Below are 16775 nucleotides of genomic sequence, written 5' to 3' on the forward strand. Positions count from 1 at the left end.
AATTTGAAAATATAGAAAATTGGAAGAAAATATATACACTTAAAGCCATAAAATAAAAAACCTATCTGTAAACTTGCACATACAATGATAGAATATTTCCTTTTAGTCTCTTTTCTAAGTATAGTGTTTTGGGGTTTTAGGTTGTATATTGTGGTACATATGTAATTCTGTATTCTTATTTCTCCTATTATAACTGAGAAAGAAAAAAAAAAACAAAACCTTTTTATCTGGGGAATTCCAGCACCTTTAAACTATCAGGCCAGGAGAGGCATTTAAAATGTAACAGCAGTCACTCTCACTCCCCCTTGAGCTAAATAATTACCTCTTGAAGCCATTTGCTATGAGGCTCTAGACTAACCGATGTCAAGTAGCCATAAAACGCCTTACACCTTATAGTTCAACAGTGTATAGCCAATCACTAACCAATGTTGTATCTGTAAACCAATGAGAATTCCTGCTGAACAACTTTTGTAATTGCCCCCTCTCCTGATTTGTCCTTTTTTATTTAAAATCTTGAGCTTTTCCTTGCTCCCTGGAAGACTCCTCAAGGCAACTTGAAAGTGTTTCCCAGGCTACTGTCCTCAACCTTGGTCCAAATAAACTCTGTATATTAATTTTGTGTCAGTTTCTTCCTTTTAGGTTGATATAACACAGAAATTTCTAATTATAATAAATTTAGTGTAAATATATATGTTGAATTCCCAAAAAATGTACTATATGTGCATTCTCCTCATATCATGTTCTAAAGATGATAGTTTAGTAACTATTACTCTATGTAAGAGTTAAACAAGGTTTATGGGAGGCCACTGTTTTGGACTAGCCTCCTGTACAAGGCCCTAGTAGACCAGACCAAACCAGAATGGATTTGCTTGGGCTAAGTGCCACAATTAAACAGAACTTTGAAACAGGCCAGCTTTCCAAAAAGCAGGTGATATCAGTCAACCTGAGTCAGCATAGTAAGGAAGTCCCCTCTTTTCTAACCCTAGAAAGTAACTTTGAAATGGCCAATCCATTTTTTGTATTCTGTTTCTGCTTTCTGCAGCATTTTTTCTGCCTGTAAAGCCAAACTTCTCTGCTCAATTCATTGGAGTGCTCATTCGATTTTACAGAGTGAGGTGTTATCCAATTCTAGAATCACAAATAAAAGCCAATTGGATCTTTAAACTAAATTTGTTGTAATTTTGCCTTTTGACGTAAGTTAAACACCCTAATGACAAACAGACAAAGGAATGAACAGATAATGCAGACAAGAGAAAACCAAGCCTGAATGGCTACAGACATATAAAAAGATGCCCAACCTCATTAGTAATTAGGAAAATTCAAATGAAAACCACAATGAAATACAATTCCATATTCTTTGGAATGGTAAAACCTTAAAAGTGTTGCGACACCAAGCGTGGTGTGGATTTGAGAAAGAGAACTCACTTGTTGTGGGAGGGCATATCATAAAAATTCCTTTGCAGAGCAATTTGGCACAGTTTAGTAAAGCTGAAGATGCACAATTATTTGACCCAGCAATTTTACTCCAGGATGTACATCCGAGGGCAGTGGATCTGAAAGTGTGGTCTTCAGGACAGCAACATCAACATCACTTAAGAACTTCTTAGAAAATGAATCAGAACTTCTGGGGGTGGGATTCAACAATCTGTGTTTTAACAAAACCCTCAGATGATTCTGATGCATTCCAAAGTTTGAGAACCACCGGCCTAGAGAAATGCTTGCAAATCAGTGTGAGGAGTAGATTTGGTGTTCATTTTAGCATTGTTTGTAATAGGGTAGATGGGATAACAATTTAAATGCTCATCAATATGATACAGAATAAAAAATGATATATTTAAACCATGAAACATTACACAGCGGTTAAAATGAATGAATTAAAATTATGTTTATCAAGCTAACTAAATCTAAAAAACTTGAGTGAGAAAAGTAAGCTTGGAAGGATGTATACAAGTATTATACAATTTCTGTAAAGTCAAATATCATGACAAACAAGATTACATTTTGTTAAGAAATATATCTTGTGCAGTAAAAGTATAAATGCATAAAAGGGAATGACAAATACTAAATTAAGAATATTGTACTGGGAACGTGGTAGGGAGAAGAAGAGAGTCTGTTGTGTTTAGAAATATTTTATTTTAGGCTGGGTAGGTGTTCATTATATTACATAACGTATTTTCTAGGCTTTTTTTTTTTTTTGTAAGGCAAGCATGAAAATGAGGTTTATTGAAGAGAGAAAGATAGGATTATAGGGCAAGAGCAAGATATAGATTTACAGAGTATGATACATACACCACAGATGACAACCAGACCCATTATCACAGCAGGAAAAGAGATCTAGGCCTTTTCTTTTTTTTTGACTTATTTTATGATGAAATAAAATAAAAATCTTACATTAGTTAACTCCAGAAAAACTCTCTCTGATACATAATCCTCTTGGGATCATTGTACTTTATTCTTGATCCTAATATAAAAATATAAGAATACCTCTTAGGACTTTTCTGGCCCCCCATGGCTCTTTAATAGTAAAATTTAGTATGTAATTAAAAAATAGAATCCAAGATTCATAGGTCTTAGTATATTTAGTGAGTCACTCTTATTTATTTATCTTTATAAATTCTCTTACTTTGTGCATGACTTATTTCTCTTTAGCTTCATGCTCTTATTTTATACTGACTTTGAATTAAATTGCTGAAGAGGATGTTACAATAGGGTTATTAAAAATATTTCAAAACTATTAAAGTGGAAATAATTAAAAACTTCAAAGCAGTTTCAAGAATAGTACAAAGATCTCCTGTGTTCCCTCAGCCTGATTGCCCAGTTGTTAGAAATTTACTATATCTGCCTTAGCATTCTCTCTTTCTTTCTATATAGATACAGGTCATTTTTTTTCTGAACCATCTGACAGTAAGTCACAGACATGATGTCACATGACCCCTCAATAGTTCAGTGTCTGTTTCCTAAAAAATAAGGACACTTTTCTACATGAATCACAGTATGCCCATCAAAATCAGGAAATTAACATTGATACCATAGCACATGCTAATCCACAAACCTCATTCAAATTTTACTGATTTTCTCCAATAAAGTCTTTTGTAGATCCAGGATCCAATACAGGATCACATGTTGCATTTAACTGTCATGTCTCATTAGTTTCCTTCTATCCGGAAAAGTTCCTGGTCTCTCCTTCCTTTCATGACCTTGAAATTTTAAAGAGGACAGGCCAATTACTGTGTAGAATGTCCATCAGTTTGTGTTTGTCTGATGTTTCCTCATGATTGGATTTAGGACATGCATTTTTGAAAGGCAGCTATGCTCACCACTGTACCACCAATGCACTTAGGACATACATTTTTGGCAGGAGTACCGCAGAAGTGATGCTGTGTTCTTCTCAGTGCATCCTATCAGAAGGCACATGATGTTGATTTGTCCCATTGCTGATGAAATTAACTTTTATCATTTGGTAAGATGATGTCTGCCAGACTTTTCAATGGAAAGTTAATGAATAAATATTATCTGGAGATATTTCGAGACTATGTAAAAATCCTGTTCCTGATCACACTTTCGCCCATTTATATTAGTATCCAGTTTTGCTCCTTGACCAAAACAATTATTATTATAAGGGTTACCAAATGGTAATCATCCCTTCCATCATCCTTTACATTTATTAGTTGACCTGCTATTGTAAGGGAAAGATTTCCTGTCTCTGCATCCACCCCCCATTTATTTATCTATTAATTGATATCAGTATGGGCTGTTAGGTTCCTATTTTATTCAATGGGTTATAAACAATTGCTCTCATTATATCATTACTTTGATGCTCAATTGTCCCAAATTTAGCCAGTGGGAGCCCCTTGGTTGGTTCCAGTGTCATTTTGACATATCTCCATGATCTTTTGGGAATTTCCATACTTTATGGTACATGATGTTCTAGGCTCATTAAACACTTACCCTGCCTGAGCCCTGAAATTAGCCATTTCTCTGGTTTCTTTTGAGGAGAATAGTGTTTAGAAACCAAAGTCTGGATGTCTGGTATGCTCATTGCTGTTGGTATACTCATTGTATCTTTGTGTTCATGTGTATGTATGTGCATATATACGTACATACATATATATATATATTTGTCCCTTGGTGGGGGATTGGTTCTAGGATCTCCTACAGGTACCAAAATCCATGGATGCTCAAGTTCCTGATATAAAATGGTGTAGTATTTGCATATAACCTATGCATATCCTCTTGTATACTTTAAATCATATCTAGATTACTTATAATACCTAATGCAATGTAAATGCTATGTAAATAGTTGTTACATTGTTTAGGGAATAATGACAAGAGAAAAAAGTCTGTACATGTTCAGTACAGATGCAATTTTTTTCCCCAATATTTTTGATCTACAGTTGGTTGAATCCATGGATGCAGAACTCACAGATACAGAGGGCTGACTGTATATGTATCTATGTATATATATAGATAGATGTTTTTCTATCCCTCATCTGTCAATCAGAAACCAGGAGTTTATACTGATATTTCCAATTACAATCCAACGTTAGATGTTTCTAATTCTAGTCTTTCCCCCTTCTGTATTTGTACCTCCCTTCCCTGAGAGTGAGAAACCTGGCTCTCATTATCCTGAATGTATTGACATATTTGCTTAGTCCTTTTATATGTAACCAATCTCCTGAGCATATGGGCCATCTCCTCGTCTTTGGCACTGCCAACTCAACTGTGCTGGCTGAGACTTCTTCTCCAGCCCAGCTATTGTTTTTTTTTTCCAATCTAGGTTTGACTCATTTGCACATAGTGACAAATATGGCAATGAAACATTATTCTCTCAATTTAACTTGCAGGCAGCTGGAAGGAGCACGAAACAGAGCTAACATTTTGGAGAGGCTACAGGAATTCTCTTACTTCATTTAATTTTTTAGAAGACCCTTTTAAATTTTGTATTATTTGAGTTTACCCAAAAGAGGTTAAAGATATTGTCCAAGATAATTGGTAAGGCAAGACAATCCACTAGATGGGCAAATGGCACTTCAGTTTTAGCTTTTTGGCTACTTTCTTCCTGATTGCACGAGTGACAACTGTTTCCAATGATGTAAGAGAGCCAGATGGAGAGGGCCTGTTTCATAAGCCACCTCCAGGAATCTGGATCAAAGAATGTGGTGGACATTGTCAAGACTGGCAATTGATTCCAATGATGTAAGAGAGCCAGATGGGGAGGGCCTGTTTCATAAGCCACCTCCAGGAATCTGGATCAGAGAATCAGGTGAACATTGTCATGAGTGGCAACTCAGCGTCTCCTTCCTTCCTTCCAATGAATACTTGTTGAGTGCTTATTTTTAATAAATAATGGTATATTAATTCAATGGAATACTATGCAGTTCAATGAGGCAGATATATTTGTGGTTAATAAAAAAAGTATGTTGTTTTACATTTCTACTTGTATAAAAAGAAAATACATATTTGTTTATGTGTACCTAGAGAATATGTCTAGAAGGAGGAAAGGAAAGAAGTAACAGTGAGAGAAACTCAAAGATGAAGGCAGTTTGATTTTCACTATACGTGTTTTTGTACTACTTACATTCTTTTGTCATATTTGGGTATTATTAAAAATGTTTAAAACATAGGGATATGTAATATACCATAACAATAGGATAAAGAAGAAAAGTCACATGATCATTTAAATAGATATAGAAAAATAGCCAAAACAATATTTAAAAAGAACAAATTTGGAGGACTCACATTTCCTGATTTCAAAGCTTACTTCCAAGTTACAGTAATCAAAACAGTGTGGTACTGGCATAAAAATAGACATATAAATCAGTGGAATAGAACTGAGAGTCTAGGAAGAAACCCTCATATTTAAAGTCAAGACAAATAAATGGGGGAAAGAAGAGTCTTTACAATAAATGGTGCTGGGACATCAATATGAAAAAGAATGAAGTTGACTCCTTACCTCACATCACAAGCAAAAATGAGCTCGATATGTTTAAAGACCTAAATTTAAGAGTTAAAACTATTTTCCTAGTCCATTCAGGCTGCTTTAACAAAATACCATAAACTGGGTAACTTATAAACAACAGAAATTTATTTCTCACATTCGTGGAGGGTGGGAAGTCAAAGATCAAGGCACTGGCAGATTCAGTGTCTGGCAAGGGCCCACTGCGTGTTTATGGACAACTGTTGCTGTTTTTTCCTTTTGTCCTTACATGGAAAGTGTCCTTAATAATAATGCATGGAAGGACACAAGGAAAAAAGGTCTCTCTGGGGTCTCTTTATAAAGGATCTAATCCCATTCATGAGGTATCCACCCTCAGGACCTAATGACCTCTCAATGACCCCACCCCCTAATATCATCAACTTGGGGGGTTAGGGTTTCAACAAATGAATTTTGCGGGGGTGTAAATGTTTAGACCACAGCTTTAAAACTGTTAGAAGAAAACATAGGTATAAATCTTCATGACCTTGGATTAGGCAATGGTTTCTTAGATATATCATCAAAAGCACAACCAACAAAAGAAAAATAGATAAATTAGACTTCATCAAAATTAAAAACTTGTGCTTCAAAGGACACCAACAAGAAAGTGAAAAGACAATTCACAGAGTGGGGGAAAATATTTCCAAATCCCTTACCTCCAGGGTAAGGGAATTATATACATGCTACAACATGATGAACCTTGTAAACATTATGTTAAGGGAACATAATGCCAATCACAAAAGAGCATGAAGTGTATGATTTCATTTACATGTAGCATCCACAAATCTTTAGAGAAAGTAGGTTAGTGGTTGCCTAAGGCTTGCAGGGGTGGGGCATGAGGAGGCAAGAAAGAAGAAAGAGGAGTTGGAATTGAGTGACTTCTAATAAATAGTTTCTTTTTGGGACAATAAAAGTGTTCTAGAATTGATTGTGGTGACAGTTCCACGACTCTGTGAATATGCTGAAAACTATTAAATCCTACACTTTAAATGGGTGAATTGGATGGTATGCAAATTACACCTCAAAAAGTTGTGTAAAAACTAGAAATACATTTTTGGATACCCCCAAAGTAAATAAAATACAAGGATCAAAATTTTGGTTAATCTGGCTGGGCGAGGTGGCTCATGCCTGTAATCCTAGCACTCTGGGAGGCTGAGGTGGGAAGATCGCTTGAGGTCAGCAGTTCAAGGCCAGCCTGAGCAAGAGTGACATCCCATCTGTACTAAAAATAGAAAAAATTAGCTGGTGTGGTGGTGCATGCCTGTACTCCCGGCTACTTGGGAGGCTGAGGCTGGAGGACTGCTTGAGCCTAGTAGTTGGAGGTTGCTGTGAGCTAGGCTGATGCCATGGCACTCTAGCCTGGACAATAGAGCAAGACTGTCTCAAAAAAAAAATTTTTTTTTTTGGTTAATCTTATGGGTCAAACAATTGTATACCATTGCTATTTTAGTTAAAACAAAAAATTTTTTACTATTGAGTTCGACCATTTGTTGACGTATTTCTTGGTTTCCCCCCTCATTTTCAAGTATGTGGGAATTGTTTTCTCATCTCTTCCTTATTTTTCTTTCAAGAGAATTATCTTTTCTATTGCTGATGTTAAAAAAATTCTTTATGTATTAAGAATGTTAAGGAAATTCCTTTGACTCTAATTCTAGCTTCGGGTTCCTTTCCTGGACCATGTTCAGGTATAGTTTCTACACTATTCTCTGTATTTTTGGATCTACCACTTCTTACTGCCCACCATAATCTTTGACCTTAACTTATTCATGATAGTTGGGTGTTTGGCCAGTGAGAACTAGATAAGGAAGAAGTCAGAAAGTTCAAATTCTCAGAAAGTCAGAAAAGTCAGGTCAGGCTCAAGAAGGGTCATCTGATAATCATTTAAGGGTAGATTGTGGTGCTGACATCATAGAATCTCTATGATAAACCATAATTTCTTTTTTCTTTTTCCAGACTCCTGTACAATTATGGTCTAGGCTACAATTTCATCATGACATACCTCTATTCAAGGACATTTGGTGACTCTCTTGTTGCCAGCCTACCAAAAGATTCAATCCCTCTCCTCAGTTTGGTTCTATTCTTCCCTTCCTGTCCAGGTTCATCACTCTTTCCTTCTATGGTGCCGGGACTTGAAGGCGCTTCAAGGAATGGAATTCTTCAATGGCTCCTCATTTGTGAAAGGGGTTGTAAATTAGATTGAAAATGTTTTAAAGCATGATTCCATTTGCATTTTAACCTAAAAATATTTTAGAACTTCATAATAGTGAAAGAAACACAAATCAAAACAGAAAATACATCATGGTAGATACAGAGATGTGTGTCCCAGATCCCACTTCAAGGGGGACTTATCTAGCTGTCAGCTCATAGCTCCCAGCAGTCAGCTCCTTCATTGCTTGCCTCAGCTTCCTAGGGAGGCCCACGACCAATGACTGGTTGAAGTGGTGTTACAAGGCGTGGCTACTTTGTCCCAATGCATGGTAACTCCAGTAGATCATGCATACTCCAGAGCAATCCTGGGGTTGAGACTTTGTCAGGCCTTCATGGCAGTTCCAATTTTCCCTCTGCCCAATCCCTCTGCTTCCCTCCCCCTCTCTTCTATAGATGTTGGCTTCCAATAGATATATTGCATGCAAATCTCAAATCAGTGTCTGCTCCTGGAAAACCCACGCTGGGCCAGATCCTTTTTTCTTTTTAAATTTTCAAATTGGCACACTAAAAAATTGGCAAATCTGTAACCGACTGTGAAGAATATCTGGTAGCACAATAGGGTCACTATAGTTAATAATAATTTATCATATGTTTTAAAACAACTAAAAGACTGGAATTGGAATGTTCCTAACACAAAGAAACGATAAATGCTTGAGGTGATGAGTACCGCAGTTACCCTAATTTGACCATTACACATTGTATGCTTGTTTCAAAACATCACATGTACCCCATAAATATGTACAACTATTATGTATCCATAATAATTAAACTAAAAGTTTTTTAAAAAATTGACAAATCTGAATTAGAAGAAGACACAGGAATGTTGACAATGATAATCTTTGGGTGAAAGGGTTATGGGTGATTTAAACATTTTTTGTTTGAACTTTTAAACATTTTCTTATTTTTTCTGAATATTATTTAATTCATTCAATATTATTACTTCTTTTTTTCTTTTGAGACAGTATCTCACTCTGTTGCCTGGGTTACAGTGCCATGGCATCAGCCTAGCTCACAGCAACCTCAAACTCCTGGGCTCAAGCAATCCTCCTGCCTCAGCCCACTGAGTAGCTGGGACTACAGGCATGTGCCACCATGCCCAGATAATTTTTTCTCTATATATTTTTAGTTGTCCAGCTAATTTCTTTCTATTTTTAGTACAGATGGGGTCTCGCTCTTGCTCAGGCTGGTCTCGAATCCCTGAGCTCAAACGATCTACCTGTCTCGGCCTCCCAGAGTGCTAGGATTACAGGCCAATATTATTACTTTTATTATTGGAAAGGCAATACTCTAAAATAGTATTTATAATGGTATTATTCATAACAGTAGAAACTAGAAACCACTCTTATCAAAGCACCAAGTGCAGAGCTGGCAGGGGCTGTAGATTTATTTTAATCTTAGAATCTCAGTTGACGTAGAAGATTGAGGACAGGTAAGATAGACAACCTACCCAGCTAGGATCATACAGAAAGTACCAGCAGAGAAGAGAAGAGGAGGATTGGAACTCCAAATAACTGGCCTGTATTCTAGGGCTTTCCCTACTCTCTCTTCTGTAGTGAATATCTACCTTATGGGAACAGTGAAGTTAATTTTGGCACAGTGATTTTGGATGCAGTCATTTAAAAGGATAAATATGAAGACAATGAAGAAACATGGAACAGTGTAAAATAATGACAGATTTTTAAAAAGTGTAATATGATGTAACAATCCTGACTACAACCAGATTTTAAAAATATTTCTATAGATACACTTATTTCAGTGTTTATACCATTACGCTCTACTTTTTAAGTCTATCAATTGTGTATTTTTGTTTTTTTCTAACATTTTATTCCAAAACTTTTCAAACATACAGTAAAGTTGAAATAATTTTACAATGAACATCATATACTCATGACCTAGATTCTATTATTAAACATTATATTTCGCTTATTTGTCACGTCTGTTCATCTACACAGTCATCACTCCACCATATTTTTGATGCATTTCAAAGTCAATCACAGACATCAATATGCTTCCCCTAAATACTTTAGCATGTATATTAACTAAAATTTAATATTTGTTTATAGATTTTTCTTTTGACATAAATTTATGTAAAGTGAAATGCATGCATATTAGGTGTACATTTATTGACTTTTGACAAATATATATATATGTATATTTGTAACCAAATCCCCATCAAAATACGGAATGTTATCCTCACCCCACAAAGTTCCTTCATGTCCCTTTTCAGTCAATCCCCATCCCCACTGTTCTAGTCTGTTCAGGCTGCTATAACAAAATATCATGGACTAAGTGGCTTATAAGTAACGGAAATTTATGCCTGATAGTTCTGGAGACTGGGAAGTTCAAGATCAAGGCCCTGGCAGATTCGATATTTGGTGAGAGCTCGTTTCCTGGTTCAGGCTCCTTCTCATTGTGTCCTCACTTGCTAGTAGAAAGGGGCAGGGCAGCTCTCTGAGGTCTCTGTTATAAGGGCACTAATCCCGTTCATGAGGGCTCCATCCTCCTGACCAAATCACCTCCCAAACGCCCTGGCTCTTAGTACTATTGCCTTGGTAATTAGGTTTTCAACATTTGAATTTTGCGGGGGACACAGTCAGACCATAGCACTCACCCAACAGAGGAAACAAATGTTTTCATTTTTCTTCCACCATAGAGTATATTGGCCTGTTCTAGAACTTCATGTAAATGGAATCTTACTTACAATATGTTCTCTTTTGAGTAAGGCTTCTGCTCAGCATAATGTTTTTGAAATTCATCAGTGTTGTTGTGTATATCAGTAGTTTATTACTTTTTGTTGCTGTGTGTTTTGTTACTTTTTGTTTACTGTATGAATATATCACAGTTTATTCATTCTCTTATTGATGGATAGCTGGGTTGTTTCAGTTTTAGGGTATTATGAATAAAGTTGCTATGAATATTCTTATACAAGCCTTTGTGTAGACAGATGCTTTATTTTTTCTCTGGTAAATATTTGGAAGTGGAATTGCCAGATCATAGGGTAGACATATAAGAACATGCCAGACCTTTCCCTAATACAGTCGTATTATTCTACAAGCCTACCAACAATGTCTGAGAGTTCTGGTTGCTCCATATCTGTATCACATTTGGTGGTATCAATCTTTTCAATTGTAAGCCATTCTGACATGTGTATAGTGTACCTCCTTTAGTTTACGTTCCCTGATAACTAATAAAATGTTGAGAACTTTTCATGTGCTTATTGGCTATTTCTATGTCTTCTTTTGAGAAGCATCTGAGTATTTCATTCAACTTTATATTTGGTGGTTTGTCTTTTAATTACTGATTTGTAGGAGAACTTTATATTCTGCATATACCATTCCTTTATCAACAAATGTTTTGTAAATATTTTCTTCCAGCAAAAAAGAGAATTTTTTTTTACCCCCAACTCTAACATCTAGATAGGTTATGAATTATTTCAATAAAACTTTAAAAAATAGCTGAACTTAAATTGGAGAGTCACCCACAAGATCTCAGTTCTGATACATTGCTTAATTATTAATCCTAAGTAACTTTCTCCCACCATATCATGAATTCCTTCAGGTCAAGGTCAATATCTTAGCTATTTTTTTCTTTCCTATGGTACCTGGTAAAGTATCTTAAAGCCAGTAAATACAGAATGAATTTCTTTTCTGTATTGAAATCTAGTATTTTTGTTACTAGTATTTTGTTACAGGAGTGGAGTCCTTTGTCCTTAGTCACAGTTTCCATATAGGCTGATGTCATCAGCTCAGTCACTGTGGATTTCCTGTGGTTTGTTTGCTGTTGAGTGTTCTTCATCTAGGAATGAAAGACAGGTGCCATACATCCAAAAAGAATTATTTCAGAGGTAACCTCTTTCTTCCTTGAACTTTTAAAACTCCCTTTATATCACTCTCTTGGGGCACTGTGAAACACTGCTGTGTAGAATCTCTGTGTACTCTGGTTTCTCCTTACACCATAAGCACTGTGAGTGCAGGGGTGTGTCCCCTTCCTAACTCCATCCTTCCCAAACTGACCATCCAGGTCTCTTGTACATAGTGGAAGCAATAAACATTTGTTGAAGGGATGCATCAAGTTAAATAACCCACCAAAAAGCCAAAACCCAAACTGAAAAGTGTAATCTACCAAGCCGAGACCAAAAATGGGATTAATGAGTTTACATAATTTCTTGTCAGTAAGCAAGATGTTCACATTTTGGACGAGACCGAGATGTGAAGGCCCGCTCTGAAATGCCTTGCAGTCACCATATTCTAGAATAGAGACCAGCTTTAAACACTTCAACTTGTTGCATTTGTTCTTATCAACGGACAACTTATAGTTATTATTTTTGGAATTTTTGTGCTCCCAGGCTATGCTACCCTACCCCCCTGAAATTACACTAGATTCCCTTGAAACTATGGAAAAGTCTGTCTTTGTCAGCTCGGGCTGCCATAACAATATACCACAGACCAGTGGCTTAATGTATTAACTGCCATGTGAGTTGTATTTAGCTCACACTAGTTTTGAGCCCGGGGCCTCGTGAAGCATATGTAACTCACATGTTTCTTCACCTGGGGAGCCACGTGAACTATTTTTCAAGTTATGACTTGTGCATATGACTCATGCACAGAAAACAATGAAAAATAACAAATTTTTCATTGAATTTGAAAGGATTGTTTTGTTTTCAAAGTTTTTATTCTATTTTCATAATAAAACACCATGGCCTCAAGGAAAAATTTTTTCTAGTGTGGCAGTCAATGTGTTAAACTATAAACATACATTTCTCACAGTTCTGGAGGCTGGGAAGTCAGTGTGCAGTGTGATTGGGTTCTGATGAGGGCCCTCTTCCTGGCTTGCAGACAACTGCCTTCCTGCTGTGCCTTTGCATGGCAGAGAGAGAGGGAACTCTAGCTTCTTCCCCTTCTTGTAAGGGCACTAATTCCATCATGGAGGCTCCACCCTCATGACCTCATCTAAACCTAATTACCTCCCAAAGGCCCCATGTCCAAATACCATTGCATTTGGGATTAGGGCTTCAACACATGAATTTTGCAGGGACACAAACATTCAGTCCATAGTAGAGGCAACAACAAACTATATTGTGTGATCTATTTTAAAGGAAAATCAGTGATGGCATAAGTAACCCGAGCCTAAAATATTTGAATACTCATTCTCCTAGTGAAACCGAGATAGGTTGTATCATCCAGTCTCCGTCACTGAGTAGGATGTAGGACCTGTATCATTCATTTCAGTCTGTTTAACAGACATTCATTATGCACCAAGTGTTTGTGTGGCCCTGTGATAAACACTGCCCGCAGAGAAGGGAGACAAGAAATTTTTGAAACCACTAGAGGACGATATAATACAGCACAATCCACTGTGAATCTAGGCAATGCAAATGCTGCCGAAATTCAGAGATGAGAAGGGCGGGCACTGAAACCTGGAATGGCTGGGGAAAGAAGCAGGTTTTTAGCCTTCTCTTCAGCATTTTAGCTTTCAAGGAAAAATAGTGCACACTGTTCTTCACAACACTCATTTTAGAGGAGGATTATATATGACTTTGACCAGAAAACCAGTATGTATTTGGCTTATTCCCTGTCTCTAGTAGATCTGCTGAGCACCTCTTCCCTCTCAGAATTGCTTGCTCTACTTTATTCCTTCGCATGCAGCTGGACTTTGAGAGCACAGAGGCTAGTTTGTTTTCAACACAATACACTTTGGTTTCCTCAGTGCCAAAAATTCTGAGTAGTACTTAACTAATTCTTTTATCTTAATTATTTCTTTGAGTGTGCTTTTCTTGTTTGTGCACCTCTCACACTTCTGTTTCCATCACAATATGGTTTGAGTGTAGACTTTTGAGATTTTGTGAAGTTTTCTTTTGATGTGTCTTTCTATTCAAAATGAAACCAAAACATTTATCTTGAACTTTACAAGTCATGAAAATTATTTAGCTGAGTCTTTAGTTATTGCAAGTTAAAATTGCTTAGCTTTGTATCTCCAGAGCTTAGCACAACAAAGGCCTGGCACATAGTAGACAATGAATGCTTGGTGAACCTCACTTAAAGAAAAAACAGGACAGGAAAAATATCGGAGCATGGCTTGCCTATCCATGGGTTACGTTAAAAGTTTTATGTCCAGAGCCTTTTGCTGAGGGAAATGGGCACCTGCAAGCTCCTATTCAGAGATGGCCATATTCTCAATCATATAATTTATCTCCCTGCCTACAGCTGGTGGACATTACCTATAGGATAGAGCAGTGGTTTTCAAAGTGTGCTCTTATGATCAGAAATATCAGCATCACCTGGAAATTTTTTAGAAACACAAATAATTGGACCTTGCTATATATATAATAAATAAGTTAAATCCTTCTTGTGTTGGATATGAACTGGGAAAATTTCCCGTAAGTTGAAATAAGGTGTAGGCCAGGCATGGTGGCTCCTGCCTGTATTCTTCACACTTCGGGAGGCTGAAGTGGGAGGATTGCTTGAAATCAGGTGTTTGAGACCAGTCTAAGCAACAGCAAGACCCTGTCTCTACTAAAAATAGAAAAAATTAGCTGGGCCTGGTGGCATGCCTGTAGTCCCAGCTACTAGGAAGGCTGAGGCAGGAGGATCCTTTGAACCCAGGAGTTCGAGGTTGCCCTGAACTATGATGATGCCACTGCACTCTAGTTTGAGAGACAGAGTGAGACCCTGTTTCAAAAAAGAAATAAGGCTAGGTGAATCTGCTCATAAAAACAAAAGTAAAACAGGGGTGATATTCTTGCCTGGTGGCTTGATTTCTTTTTAGAGAAGTGACTCAAAAAACTATATTTATATTAAGCTTTCCAAAGTGTTTATAAATTGATCAAGTAGGCCAATAGTGTAAAATATTATATAAAATTACACTCTGATATGGACTGAATTGTGTCCTCTCAAAACTCATATGTTGAAGCCTTAACCCCCAATGTGGGGTATTTGGTATTGGGCCTTTGGGAGATAGTTAGGCTTAGATGAGGTCCTGAGGGTGGGGCTCTCATGATAGGATTAGTGTCCATTTATGAAGAGACACCAGAGAGCTTGCGTGTGCTCTTACATGCTTATGCGTGCTCTCTCTCTCTCTCTCTCTCTCTCCTTGCCATGTGAGGACACAGTAAGAAGGTAGCTGTCTACAGCCAGGAAGAGAGCCCTCACTAGAAACTGACCATGCTGGCACCTTGGTTTTGGACTTCTAGTCTCCAGAGAAGTGAGAAAATAAATTTCTGTTGTTTAGGCCACCTAGCCTGTGGTATTTTGTTATGGCAGCCCGAGCTAAGACATATTTCATGTGATGTAATCTTATAGAATCCTAGTCAAAGGTTTTATCTTTATACCTCCAGCCTTATTTTTACTAGAAACACCAGAAGATGAACACCATAACAGTTACAAATTGGGGAAATTTTCATAGGCTTCTTTGAGTAGACTTTTGGAGAGCCCTAGCACCCCTTGGTGCTCTAATGAGAAACTAATTCTGTAGCATCTGTTATGCTGTTTTGTTTGCTGTTTGTTTGAAATCTTACTGCAAATTTTCTTGAAGCAAATATAGGTTCAAGTTGTTGATTTGTTTATTTATTTTTGCCTCAGAAACCAAAAATTTTTATGCTTTCTTGAGTAGCTCTTTCATCAGCTGTAGAATCTTCTTCCTCATTCTGATGTGAGGTAAGCCACTGTACGTTTTAAATGGCTGAATTGCAAACAGAGGCACTGGTTGGAGATCCTTAGGGTCTCCCAGCACACAGCTTCATCACAACATTAATGCCTTTGGCTTGAATGGGGCCTTGCATGCTGAATTTGAACCTATAAAGTTTAAGTTCTTTTAACAAGCTCTGCAATTTGCCAGATAGCAGTAGATTACAATGACCACTAGAGCACTACTTCCGACCCTGCCTTTATAAGCTATTTAAGGGATTTAAATATGTGCTATAACCATGATAAGAAATTTAAAATAAACATACCAGAATCTGTATGTCCAAATGCATGTAGCCCTTTGAACATTTTCTGTTTTGTGATTTGGAGTGGGGTGATGTTGGAAATGCTGAGAACATTTCTTAAACTATAGAAATGATTTAGTTGGAGGACTAATTAGCCAGGTGCTACCCTTCCTTCTGTGGAACAAACAACTCAAAGATGTTTCCACAGGTGCTTATTAACTGCTCTAAATATTTCTGTTCTTTTCAGAGAAGGACAGAAAGATCAAGTCTAGAAAGTTGGGATAAGAATTAGGGCAGATGGGAAATGTGAGTTCAGATCCAGTTAGTACAGAGGACATTTTAGAAAAACAAACAAACAAATACAAACAAAACAACCAGAGTCAATCAGATATTGGGGCCTGTGCCTGTAACTGGCCATGGCAGTTAGGACACGTACTTGAAGTGAGGTGCTAGGATGCCATGACTGTTGGAAGTCTGGTCACGGGAAGAATGAGGTTTTTGCTTGTCGTTTGGGATTTGTTGTTGTTTTGGATTGTGAGTATGGGATTTTTTTCTCACTCAATTTACTAACATTTCTTACCAGCTAGGCTAGACCGAAGCATTAAAAAAGGCAGTCCTGGTTTTTGGGTGAACCAATGGCATTTAGATAAAATGAAAAAAAAAAAAAAA

The sequence above is a fragment of the Propithecus coquereli genome, unplaced genomic scaffold, assembly GCF_000956105.1.
Source record: "Propithecus coquereli isolate 6110/MARCELLA unplaced genomic scaffold, Pcoq_1.0 Scaffold9, whole genome shotgun sequence".
In the NCBI taxonomy this organism is placed as follows: Eukaryota; Metazoa; Chordata; class Mammalia; order Primates; family Indriidae; genus Propithecus; species Propithecus coquereli.